The sequence below is a fragment of the Lathyrus oleraceus genome, chromosome 1, assembly GCF_024323335.1.
Source record: "Lathyrus oleraceus cultivar Zhongwan6 chromosome 1, CAAS_Psat_ZW6_1.0, whole genome shotgun sequence".
Classification (NCBI taxonomy): domain Eukaryota; kingdom Viridiplantae; phylum Streptophyta; class Magnoliopsida; order Fabales; family Fabaceae; genus Lathyrus; species Lathyrus oleraceus.
In genome coordinates this window covers 347,918,579-347,931,731 of record NC_066579.1, presented here as the reverse complement: position 1 = coordinate 347,931,731, position 13,153 = coordinate 347,918,579, and positions in this window count along the sequence as shown.

Genomic DNA, 13,153 nt, shown 5'->3' with positions numbered 1-13,153 from the left:
AAGCTCAAACGTTCACTCTTCTTTTCTCAGGGTTTAACCCCTATAAAACCCTTGTTATTTTTTCTTCTTCCCTTTTTTCTCCCTTTCGCTTTAGCACACGATAATCTCCTTCCCTCTGTTTAAAGACTCTTCTTCTCCAAAAGACTTCCATTTCCTCCATGGCTAGCTCCAGTAAAAGTAAAGCATTTCCCTCCGCTGCTAAACTCACACATCCTCTCACCATTGATGGTAAGGAGTACGTTCCTGAGCCTCCATTTGCAAAAGAGAAGACAAAAATCTGGCGTTCTCAGGTATTGATCCCTTTCTCATTGGCTGACGAACCTTTAGCGTTTTTAGGCCCTCTTCCAGAAAATCGTCGCCCTGAGATAACCAGAACAAATTCCCTTTTCCCCACCAGTCATATCTCTGAACCCTTGGTTTTTTCCTAAAAGCCTTTTTCCCTTCGTTATGTCAACATGAATTTTAGGACTGCTCCTCCCAAGAACTGTCCAAAGTTTTGCTCTTGGATGGATCGATTAGAATTAGAGAAAATCGACCATTGGAAAAGGACAGGCATCTACACCCTTCTACATATTGCTCGTTGTGGCCCTCCCCAATCTTGTGGCATGTTAGTGGCTTCCCTTCAATTTTGGGATAGTTCGACCAACTCTTTCCATACCAAGTGTGGCATGATTACGCCGACACTCTTGGATATTGCTGCCATCACTAGCTTAAAACCGACGGGCGAAGTCTTCGACTGTGAAGCCGTAGCACCAATCTCTCTGCGATTTAACGTTGGTGACTCTCGCAAGCCGACGTACAACAATTTCATTGATCACCATGCCACCTCTTCAGGCCCTGCGACCGATGAAGAGCATGTGGCTTTCCTGACTCTTTGGCTATCTCGCTTTGTTTTCTGCTCTAAATCTATGCAGATAGCCAAACATTTTGCTCTCTTGGCAACTCAACTGCACCAAGAGCGTGATATCGCCCTGGGCCAATTAATTTTAGCTTCTCTTTATGAATCTCTGTCTGAAGTCATTTGTCAAATCAAACTCTTTGACCCTGAGAATTCAAAGAAGAAAAATGTGTTGGTCCATGGACCTTTTTGGTTCTTACAACTGTGGCTCAATGCCACTTTCTCTAAAGACATAGCCCCCTATGGGATGAGAAGGGTTGCGTGTCCCCCAGAGGAACGACACCTCATTTGGAAGCGATTGATCCCTCTGACGCCCATCGACAAAACCTTCCCTGACCTCAAGGTGTTTCGCCTCTTGTTCAACATCATGCTGACCTGCGCCAACTTTCTTCCTTCTATGGCCCCTTTCAGCCGTCGAACTGAAGGTCCTGCATGGTTCACCAGGGCTTTTCCTCCGACTGAAGATGAGCATAGAATTGAAACCTTCCTCATCTGGAGACGTCTTCTGGTCCCTCGCTTTCTGTCGGATGAAACCTCTAGTAGCAACCCTGGCCTAGTTGCTTATCAGCCTAACTTGATGGCCAGACAATTTGGCCTTTGCCAATTTATTCCCAAGTCCCTGTACTCTTCTCCTGAATTACTCACAAATATCCTTTGTGATCAGCCCTGGAGTATGATCTAGGAAGATCTTGAGACCATTTGGGAAAACCGACCACGACTCCACTCCACTCCCTTTCGACCAACCTTCTTCTGCACCAAAGAGTTTGATGATTGGTGGCAGTCGTATCTTGCTATTTATATTGGCGCTCCGGAGGCCAAAGTATCTGAACTAACTCAAGCTTTTGTTTTTTTGCAGGCGAAATCGACCAAGTGTAAGGCTCTCCATGCCAAACAAATTCGCGCTTTCTAGAACTACTTCCAAGTTGTGTATCGACCAGATAACCTTCGTCGGACCATCTTTGAGGCCGCGGCCGAATTAAAGGAGAAAGTAACCGACAGGCTCCCAAAACTTAAAATTCCTGGTTACGCGAAAGACAAGTATCTTTACGCCCTTCATTTTGGAAACATCAAGTTCCCTCCTTTGCCATCTAGCTCTTTGGCTTTGGCCTTTGGCCATTCGGTCCCAGAGTGGTTTTATTGTCCCATTTCACACATACAAAATGCCTATCATAAAAAGGCCGACAGAGTGGTCCCGACGAAGCATTATCTGCCTGACTACTCAGGGCCACTTCATATTGATCCTCAATATGTTAGCGTGTTCGAATCCCCACAACTTGGTAACACTTTTCTTGAAAGTTAACACCTCCTTTCAGTTGGATTTCGCTGCTCACTTGTGTTTCTTATGTTTATTTGCAGCGATCCTCTAGACCCTGTGGATCATGCTCCTGCCAACGAACCCACCCTTTTGACACAAGAGACTCAGGTTAGACTCTGGCTGAGCTTCCGTTTTCTTTTGCCTCGGTTTTTATTCTTAACCGTCATTTCCCCTTTTGTAGGTTGCTCCTGAGAAATCCTCTGATGATGATGAGCTCCCTATTTCTCAAGTCTTGAAAAAACCCAGTTCTTCGGTATGCACCTATATGAAGCAGTCTCACTTATTCTTGTGATTTTTAAGGGACACATTATGTGGTCTCTAACTTCTTACTTATGTGCAGGGTCAACCACGTTCGACAGACCCCACTGTCTCCTCTCACTCCAAAAAATCCAAAAAACAAAAACGCTCTGCCGCCACAGGATCTGAGGTATTTCTTGTCGGCTTGTCTGATCTTCTGACTAGAATATCTACTTATAACCTCTCTTCATGCCTTTAGCCGACTTCCCAGCCATCTTCTCAACACTCCCACAAATCCAAAAGCCATCAGGGCCACAAAAGGAAGAAGCACGATTCTCCCTCTAGGAATGGTGAAACCAAGAAAAAGACACACCATAAAGTGCTCACTCCAGAGGCTCCTGCTTTAGATGCCGACACTATTGTGGTCGACACTTCCATTCTTAACAAGGACCCTGATCCAGCTGTGGGGGCTTCGCAGTCGACTAGCACCCCCGCTACTGCTGTCTTGGGGAAAGAAAATCCAGATGTCGTTTCCCCTGCTTCGACACAGGTAATCACTTGTTTTACTATCTATTCTCTTGGGTTATTGTACTTCTCTTACAAACATCTTTTTCCTTACAGCAGGCTAACGCTTCTACTGAGCCATCTCAACCTGTCGCTGACTATACTCCTTCGTCGCCGGCTTCTTCTTCAGCTCACCCACTATAATCTGTCGACACCGCTGGTGAGTTCATTGGCTTCCCTATCCAGATTAGTGATAGTGACTCTAACTCAGTCACTAGTCCTACAACGTACACGGATTCCAGTTTGACTAGTTCTGACTCTAGTATTTCTTCAGCTTCCTTGCCTTTGCAGGATCCAAGGGGACCAGTGGATGTCGATACCGCTAAGAACCCACCTTTTCAAACTACTCCTTTGTCGGATGCTTCTCCTTCATCTCTCCAGGGGATGGCGATAAAGCCTTCCGCCTTAGAAGAATTGCTAGGCTCCGTAACCTAGTGAGACCGCGTGATGCTTCTTCTGACTCTAAGCAACTTCACCACTCTGGGAAAATGGGCTCTGAGGCGACGAAGACCAAGGCTTTAATGGACAAAGTTTGCTTTCACGTCTTGAATCCTGACCTACCTTTTGTGCTCATGCATGAACCTGTTGTCGGTCCAGAGATCTTGAGCGTGTTTGCCCAACTTAAAGATCTTCAGCTCTCATAATATGCCAAGCGTGCAACGGCCGCTTTAGAACAACTTCTGGTTCCCATGTTGCGCCATCTTGACATTGTTAGGGAAAATGAACGCCAGATTGCGTCTACTAAGGCCTTTGTGAAGGAAAAGTGGGAGTTGGTGATGAATGTCGACGCAGAGGTAACAAAACTGCTGGGGACTATTGAGGAGAAGAAAAAAGAGTTAACCTGCAAACAAACAAGGGCCGTTGAGATACGCTAGCAAATTGATGCCCTTCGGCGTCAAATTGCTACTCTGGACAGTGAGTTGGAGTCAATTACTAAGGAGGAGTCGTGCTTTATCAACGAAGTTCTAAAACCTGCCCAGGCCACTGTGGAGCAGACCACCGGCGATGCCTTAGCGGTAGCTGAAGAGCTTTCGACTGTTGAGAAGAAGCTTGAACACCTTAAAGCCCAGGCCGACACCTTGGAACCTACGTCTCTCCATTACAACTTTGAGCTCAAATCTTTTCAATCCAAATTCGGCCAACTTTTACCGCTTTCATTTTTGTGTAATATTTGAACAATGGCTTTTTGCCAATTTAATGTCATCATTCTATTTTAGCACTGTGTATTTATTTTCTGTGCCTTTTATAGCTGGTTTCCAACATAGTTTTCTCCAACATAGTTTATACGACAGTTATTTAGTCTGTCAAAATCTTGACCTCGTGAAGGAGAGGCCTATATTTTTTCAAGTATTTTCCATTTACCCTTAAGATTCGCCTATCTGATGCCAACTCTTCGACCTCGTAGGCGTTATTAGAGAACGCCTGCAGAACCTTAAACGGTGCTTCCCAATTAGGGGACCATTTACCCAAAACTCTATCATTTCTATCCATAGGCAAGATCACTCTCCAAACTAGATCGTCGATAGCGAACATTTTTCCTTTCACCTTTTTATTGTAGGCTCTGGCGACTTTTTCTTTCTGCCTTTGTAGTGAATCCAAGGCTAACATTCTCTCCTCATCTAAATCGACCAGTTCGTCTGTCATCATGCTCCAATAATCTTCAGAAGGTATTTCATATTGCCTTTGGGTTCTGACTGCCTGAACCTGAATCTCTACTAGAAACACTGCGTCGTGCCCATATACCAGTCGAAATGGAGTTGTTCCAGTTGCTTCTTTTGGTGACGTTCGACATGCCCACAAAGCTTGATCTAACGTCTTATGCCAATTTCTTGGCTTCTTGCCTATATGTTTCTTTATTAGGCTGATGATCACCTTATTGGCAGCTTCGACTTGGCCATTCGCCTATGCTTAATAGGGGGTAGAAGTCAGTAATTTGATTCCCATTTCTTTTGCAAAATCTTGCACTTTTCAACCAGTAAAAACTGACCCCTGGTCGGTTTTGATTGTTTCTGGGATGCCAAATCTACAGATGATATAACTTTGGACAAAATCTATCACAGCCTCTTGGTCTACATTTGTTAATGCCCCGGCTTCGACCCACTTTGTGAAATAGTCGATATCGACCAAAACATACCTTTGTTGTTTCGACGAGGCTGGTTTTATTTCTCCGATAACATCTAGTGCCCACCCTCGAAAAGGCCAGGGCTTCACAATTGTATGCAACTCGCTTGCAGGCACATGCTGTATGCCCCCATGTAATTGGCGTTCCTGACAGCTTTTAGCAAATTCAATGCAATCTTTCAACATTGAAAGCCAATAAACTCCTGAGCGCATCAAGAGCAATTTCATCTTCAAACCCGCTTGATGCGCCCCACACGCTCTACTATGTACGCTAGACACAGCCACATATGCCTCGCTTTCTCTTAGGCATTTTAGTAACACTCCTTCAACTGTCTTTTTGAATAGTTCATCATTCACCAAGACGTAGCTAAGGGCCCTATATTTTATCTTTCGATCTGACTACCCTTCAGGATTACGTAAATAATCGACTAGCGGTTTACGCCAATCACTTTCCCCCTCGTCGTCGACAGTCAGAATTTCAAAATGATATTTATCTACAGCTCCCAACTTTATAATCGACAAATCTGATGGTGATAACAATGTCGCTCGTACTTTCTCTCTTACTTGGACCTCTTCATCCTGCTCTTTCGACGCTTTGTACCCTGAAGCCTCCTACGCCAAATCATTTGCTCTCTGGTTCACTTTCTGTGGTATATGCTGGAGGTTGACTTGCTCAAACCTCTTGAGTAATCTGATGGTAACCACAAAATACATGATTAAATTTTCTTTAACACACCTGTATTCTTTTGATACCTGCTTAATCACTAACTCAGAGTCTCCCATAATTTCAACATTCCTTGCCCCCAATTCTAGCAGTAGTTCAAGTCCTGTAATCAACGACTCATATTCTGCTTCATTATTTGTGCATACCCCTTCAATTCTATATTTGAACTCTGCTGGAATTCCATCTGGAGAAATTATGACTCCTCCTATCCCAGTTCCATGCTTATGCCTTGAATCGTCGAAGTATAATCTCCATGGCACTATGTCTACGTAATTTTGCGCCATTTCGACCATTGAATGGTCGACAAGGAAATCTGCCACTACTTGCCCTTTCATTGCTTTCAAGGGTACGTATGTTAGAGAGTACTCCGTTAATGCCAAAGCCCATTTCCCAATTCGACTATGCAAAATTGGTTTAGATAACATGTGCTTAATAATATCAAGTGAGAAGATACGTACACATCAACAGGCTTAATATATTGCTTTAGTTTCATACAAGAGAAATACAGGCATAACTATACCTAGTTTCAGGATTATTAAGTATTCAACTAAGGTAATACACAGGTCTTTCGACACATTTTTCATCCTCTTGGACTAACATACTTCCTATAGTCGATTCTGAGGCTGCAATATACAACCTCATTGGCCTATTCCTAACATGAGGGGCCAGTACTGGAGGCCTAGTCAAATACTCTTTGATTTTGTCAAAAGCCTCTTGGTGCTCTTCTTGCCACTTAAAATCCTCATTCTTCAGTCGAAGTAGTAGGGAAAAGGCTTTTGTTTTGCCACTTAAATTTGATATAAATCTTCTAAGAAAATTTATTTTGCCCAACAAATATTGTAGTTCCTTTTTGGTCGACGGAGGCTTGACGTCCATAATGGTTTTTTTTTGCTTTGGTTTACTTCAATACCCGTTTTATGCACCACAAAGCCAAGGAAATCGCCTGCCTGCACACAAAAAGCACACTTTAATGGATTCATTTTCAATCCATATTTCCTCATCCTTAGAAAGCCCTTTCGGATATGTTCGACGTGAGTATGTCGACCATTTGATTTTATCACAATATCATCAATGTATACTTGCATGAAATCTTCAATAAAATCATGGAACATTGAGTTCATTACCCTCTGATATGTTGCTCCGGCATTTTTCAATCCGAATGGCATGACAACCCACTCATATGTTCCCAAAGCTCCTGGGCATCGAAACGCCATCTTTGGCACGTCTTCTTCTGCAATAAAAATTTGGTTATATCCAGCATAACCATCTAACATACTTAAATATTCAAAACCAGCGGCCGAATCAACCAGCATTTCCGCTACGGGCATGGCATACTCATCTTTGGGGGTAGCAACATTTAGATCTCTAAAATCAATACATACTCTTAAAGACCCATTTTTCTTAATTACTGGCACAATATTGGCCAACCATTCGACATACCTTGCAGTTTGTATAAACTTGCTTTTCAGGAGTCTTTCTACTTTTGCTTTTATCTTCGCCATGATCTCTGGTGCGAAACGCCTAGGCGTTTGCTTTACTAGCTTTCTTCCAGTTTTTATTGGCAGCTTTAGCTCGACCAAATCCCTACTTAAACCAGGCATTTTGTTATAATCCCAAGCGAAACAATCTCTAAATTCTTTAAGTAAGGATATTACCTCAGACTTTAGTTCTTTGTCGATCTTGGCGCTGATGTATGTTGGTCTTTTTTCGCCAAGGTCGACTTCTTCCCAGGTGTCTTTTGGTCGCATTTTCTCTGGTGCCTTTGTGTCTTTTTCAAACCCTAAAGGTTCATCGTCATAAATACAGTCCAAACGCTGCATGTTGACGTTTCCTTTAGCCAAAATTGACTTATCTAGAGGCTCTGGCCCAATAGCCACATAACCCTCTTTATTTAACACATAGGCTTCGACCGCCATGTTTTCTTCAGCCTGTAGAGCCAAATTTATTTGGTTCTCGGCAACGTATGCTGAAATCCTTCTTAGAGCTTCTAGCTCAGTCATCATCAGTGACATCTCCCCAGCCTGTCGGTTGGATACCTGTATAGGGTGGATCATCCAAACGTTCCACATCCCAAATGAAGCCATGAGTCTCGTGTAAAGTTAGAGAAACAAAAGCCTCACTCAGATTAGCATATACATCCTCAGCTGGAAAACAAGGAGAAATGTTGGCCAATTTTCTCTCGAATTCCTTCTTGCCGACATTATTCACGTCAGCCATGAAGTATCCTTGGTCGGCTTCGATATTTTCGACTACTCCATCTTCTCTCCAAATCACCAATCTTTGATGTGCTGAAGATGGTACGACTCCGACACCATGGAGCCATTCTTTGCCAAATAACAAGTTGTAACTTGGCTTGGCGTCTATCACCATAAACAGTGTCGGTCTAGTTATTGAACCCACCCTGATGTTCACCATAATCACACCCATGGTGCTTTTCATTTTTCCCCCGTAGTCAGACAAGACCACGTTGTTGGATCTGATGTCAGTATCATACTTGTCAATCTTCCTCAGAACATGGTGTGGCATGATGTTGACAGTGGCGCCACAATCGACCAAGACTTTGTTGATGGTTACGCCTTCCACTTTGGCCCTAATCAGCAAAGGTTTCAAATGATTTTTCATAGTCATCGTGGGCATTTCGAAAATTGCTTCTTGGCTTTCAACAGAACCATCGTTTAGCACAAAATAGCATCTTGGCTGGTGCAAAGCCATTTCTTCAGCGTTAGCATCGTCTACCGACTCCTCCACTTCAGTCACAAAATTATATTCTTGTGGTAGAATTGACACCACGTTGACCAAGATGTCCATACTTGCTTCAGATTCTGAATTGAAGTCATCAGTAACTTCATCATAACAGTTCTCAGTTGGTTGACGGACATACTCTCTGATTCGTTCTTTTGCTGTTGTATCGACCTTCAGAATAACTTTCTTTCCAGCATTTGCCCCACTGGCCATGCCTCTTCCAGCTATTCCTCTAGCAGCCTCTCTCTTGGCCTGCTTACGCCTCTAGAAGCGTCTCCATTGAGTCCTCGACCTGGGGTTCTTCCCCAAATAATTTTCAGAGACATGAGTCCTTTTTTCAGACTTGAATTCACGCCTGCAATTAATTGTTAGACCTCCTCTAGCAGCAGCAGCAACCCCTTGTGGGGTCTCTTGTTTTTCGTGAGGCTTGACCCAAGTTCCTCTAGGGACATTTGCCGACGATACGAAGCTCCTAGGCCTCGCCTGAATATTTTCCACAGCCTTTTTTGAGCCTCTTTCATTCTGGTGCTCTTTGGTCGACCCATTTCTTTTGCTTTTGCCCAACTGCAGCTTCTGGATTTTTTCCGCGACTATTTTGTCGGTGACAGCACCACATCTAGGGCACATGCAAACTTGTGAACCCTTGTTCTTGCAGTGATATAGGAAATCTACCAAGTCTTCATCAGCCCTTGGGTAAACTTCAGCTATATCGATATCTGGGCTTTCACCAGTTTGCTCCAGCATGTCGGCCTCATCGTATTCGGTGATCTCGACCATGTTGATCTCAACTGGCTCCACGAATAGAGCTTCCTCCTGGTGGAGAGGGCCAGCGTCAATCTTCATTCTGCGGCCAACAAATTTTAGCCTTCCTTCTTGAATCGCTTTCTGAACCAGATCCCTAAAAAGGTAACAATTAGAGGTATTATGACCAAGATGGTTATGATACTTACAAAAACCTCTTTTCTGCCTTTGTTCTAATGGTGGTATTTTAGTACCAGGTGGCACCACCATTTGGCCATCTTTGACTAACAGATCAAAAATTCCTCACATTTTGTCACATCAAAAGTATAAGTTTTCGAAGGGAATTTTGGATTATTTTCGATAGGATTTTTTCCTTGCGCAGGCAGTAATGATCGACACTCAGAGGCAGATCCTGGCTTTAACTCGGCCACGTCAATTTCTAATTCGGTCGATGAAGCATAATCAGCCTTATATATTGGATCTGTCGTGTCGTAGTCGACAAACGCTACTTTTTCTTTCTTAGCCTTATTGTGTCTAACTTTTTCTAACCTTAACCGTTCGAGATGTCGAACTCTATCAGCCAATTGTGACATACTTTTCACAAAAGTTGGGTCTATTTTCTTCCTAATGGAATAACCTAACCCCTCTGCAGCCATCTGAACAAGTTCATGTTCTGGTACTTGCGTAAAGCACCGGGCCTTTAATGACCTAAATCGATTCAGATAATCGTCGATGCTCTCAGCAAACCTTCTCTTGATACTAGACAATTCTACCAAACTAATTTTGGAGTGTCCTTCGTAAAACCGTTCATGGGACTTCTTTTCTAATTTGGCCCACGAATCGATTGAACTTGGGGCCAAAGAAGTGAACCATGTGAAGGCAGCCTTAGTCAGAGAGGAGGGAAAGTTCTTTACTTTCAAACACTCATTATGAGCTAATTCTCCCGACTCTGTTAGATATCTGGCAACATGCTCTATTGTCGATTCACCAGATTCTCCCCCAAACTTAGTGTATTTGGGCACTTTCATTCCCCTAGGTGCCTCGGCTTGGAGAATAAATTCAGCCAACGGGGAGGTGTACAGTGGCCTTTGCAATGTGGCACCATACCATTTCTAGCCATAATCCTTTCGACAATACTTGTCAAATTATTTTCTATTGTTAAGTCTTCTTATCGATGTCGATCGATAATTTGATCAGCATCCTGGTGTCGGTTAACCAATACCATCTGGTTACGTCTTGCGACTCCTGATTCAACGCCTTGATTTTGTTGGGGTCTAAGGATTTGTCCCTCATGGATTGTCTCATCTTCTGCTGCCTCTATCTCCATCTGAACAGGAACAGTTTGCCTAACCACTTGCGCCATCTGTCGAGCCGGTGCCCCCAGAAAATTACATAAGCGCATCAACTGATTCGCCACCTGCCTATTTGTTTCAGCAGATTCCTGTATCACTGGATTAAAAACTGTACCCATTTGATTGGTCAACATATTAACCAACTCATGGTTACTATCATCCATTTTCTGCCTCAACACCACTATTGAAGTGTTCGACAACGGCATGGTTCTGTTCTGAGGATTATTCATAATATTGCCCCCTTGCACTGATCCTTGCAAGGAGGGATTCGTGTTTTGAGCGTTGTCTGAAAACAATGTTGCACTTGATGTCGACTGATATCCTGGCATTAAGGAATACGACATTCCCTAAAGAGGATCTGTGGTGCCAAAGCGAGGCACAAAAGGCCTAAACGTCGTTATTGTTAGACTATGGCACGGATCTAGAAGGGGGGGTTGAATAAATCCCAATTAAAAAAAACTAAGTCGGCGCTACCAATTAAAAATTGGTTTTGAAAAATTGTTTTAAGTGCAGAAGCGGCCGAGGAAAATATAGTCTAGAACGAACTGTTATTGGAAAACCGGATATGCGTCAAGCCTATAGATTAGTGACAATGTGGAATAAGAATCACTACACTAGTCACACAATCAATGATTTGTTTCACTTACTCGGATTCCTAGTTCCAATGATTCAAAGATCAAATTAAACTAGATACACAATTAAGATAATTTTGGTTTAGGCAAATTATCAAACACTTGGTGTGTAGAAACACTCTAAGTGATATTTATGTTGAGTAAGTGATTCCAATTTATCTAGTACAATATCCTATTGTACTTTGGATTCAAAAACAAAGTTTTAATCTCTTACTGAATTAATTTCAAGGTTTGACAAAAGTGCTTATACTAAAATCACTTAATTTTTAAGCTGAAAACAATTATGCAGAAAATTAAAGAAGATAAATATTTGATGAGGCAGTTCCCCCGCTGTCCTCGCTTCGGGGTACGTCTTCCCTCAATTCTAAAACTAGAATTGAGATGATTTAATAGATATCACCTGTTGAATTTTAACCGTTTATACAAGGATTGCAAAGCAAATATACAATCGAACTCTCAAGACATTGAATGTTGCTTCCACTCCTTGTTCCTTGATTCAAGATGAATCAAGCCCTTCAATTGTTGTTGATAGACCTCCGATTCCAGCCCCTTTGTTGAATAACCCTCAGTTCTTCAAACCCTCGGTCCGGCTGATCTCAACCACAACAAATCGAACCTGAATTCTTCCCTTCACTATCACTGAATCCGCTACTAGACTGATGAAGACTTCCTCTTCTCAATCACCTTCGCTCAGCTGAAAATTGATGAAGCAATTCGTCCAAAAACCCCCAAACACAAACCAGTCTTGGAGGATAAAACCCTAACGGTTTTATTCAAGAAAAAACCTGTCACAAGCTTCAACCCGAACCGGATTCCCCAATCTCGGCTTCGAACCTTATCACCTTTAACCAATCACAAAGCACTTCAAAAATGGTTGTGTGTAGTTGATGTGTTGTGAGATGTTGAAGATGAAGATGATGAATCTTGGACACCTATTTCACTTTTTCTTGTTTCTTTGAACACTTGAAATCAATTTGACAAATGTTGGTTGATACAAGTAGTTAACTGCTATATATAGTAACCAACTTACCAACCAAAATTAACAGCTTTTCAAACAGAGTGGAAAGTCTTCAAAAACAGAATTTGCGCACGAGCGGTCGACCATAGCAGGTCTATGCGTCGATGCATGGCCTGCAATTTTGGACAGACTGAAAAAATGCTTCAGTATGCGTCGACCATAGGTCGGCGTGCGCTGACCCGTGGGAACATGAAAGTTTCATGCGCCGACCCTGTGGTCGACTCAAGTCTTCCATGCGCTGACCCGTGGCCAACTGCACTATGCCATGCGCCGACCTGTGGTCGACTCAAGGCATCATGCGTTGTCCAATCACCAACTGGTCTATGTTATGCGCTGACCCGTGGTTCATGCGCTGACCCTTGTGGTCGACTCAAACCCTGCAAATTTGCAAAAATTCATATTTTTGTGATTTTCATGCATTGTGTCATGATCACATTTTATCCACATATGTTGTATGAAATATAGCAGTTTTAGATGAGCATAGAAAAGGATATGTTGCATTTGTTTTGTAGAAGTGGAATCGACAATGCCGATTCATCCATGGTGGTCATTTGTCATCACCGAAACCTATGTGTCGCATCCGCGAAAAACAACCGGCGGGCTGAAACAAAAACAACACAGAGCCGCCACTGCGTGTTATTTATCCCAAAATAGGGATAGGAAACACTCAGAGAAACCTGGAAAAAGCATGGTCTCGCGACCAAAGAGAAAGGGTAAGGGAGTCGGTTACGCAAGGGGAAGGTATTAGCACCCCTCACGTCCGTCGTACTCGACGGGATCCACGTTCTAAAAGAAAGAAAAGGTTGCTA